At 75.0% G+C, this 672-nt stretch overlaps 1 protein-coding gene across 1 annotated transcript in view; it reads left to right on the forward strand.

The window, feature by feature from the left end:
• The first annotated feature begins 202 nt into the window (after positions 1-202).
• UBOX5 (U-box domain containing 5) overlaps positions 203-672 on the forward strand; it is a 24,938-nt gene continuing 24,468 nt past the window's right edge. Inside the window, exon 1 of the mRNA XM_019526217.1 lies at positions 203-257. The gene's annotated coding sequence lies outside the window, so the exon portion shown is untranslated. The remainder of the gene's footprint in view (positions 258-672) is intronic.

Here is a 672-nt window from a genome sequence, read left to right on the forward strand (position 1 = left end):
CAGTGACGTCACCCCTCAGCGTGCACCCCTCCCTCTCCCACCCGCACTGCAGTGACGTGAGTGACGTGACGCAGGCGGGGGCGGGGGAAGAGCGCGGGCGCCACCTGCCGGGCGCGGCCGCCCCCCCTCCCGCGCGCGTTCTCCTCCGCCCGGCTTCCGTCGCGCCGGAAGTTCGTCAGCGCCCCGTGGCCGGAAGTGCTCGCGAGCGGCCCAGGCTCGCCCGGACCCGGTAGCAGCTGGAGGCCCAGCCCGTGCGGGTGAGTGCGAGCGAGCCCCTCCCCCTCCCACCCCCCGGGACGCGACGCAACGCGACGCAGCGCGCAACCGACCGACCGACAGCGGGGGGCGGCGTGGTGCAGCGCCGCGCCTGGGGGTGGCCGGGTCGGGTCGGGTCGGGCCGGGCCGGGGCCGCTGTTGCCGGGGAGCTCGACGGACCCTGGTTCATTCCGTCTGATGCACGACACGGGCGGGGGGGCACGTGCTTGAACCGGGCGTCGCGTCTGGGTCACGGCAGAGAGGTGTCCGGGCCTTTCCCCCGTAAGACCCCGAGCTAAGAAACCTCGAAGCGAGCTTCCTGCTCGCTCCCGACTGGATGTGCCGGGGCCCGCGGACGTGTAAGGGCCGGTTCGCTGCCGCGTTGTCTCCTCGCGCCACTCGGGGGGGGGGGGGCTC

The sequence above is a fragment of the Gavialis gangeticus genome, unplaced genomic scaffold (assembly GCF_001723915.1).
Source record: "Gavialis gangeticus isolate Ggan-Ray unplaced genomic scaffold, GavGan_comp1, whole genome shotgun sequence".
NCBI lineage: Eukaryota > Metazoa > Chordata > Crocodylia > Gavialidae > Gavialis > Gavialis gangeticus.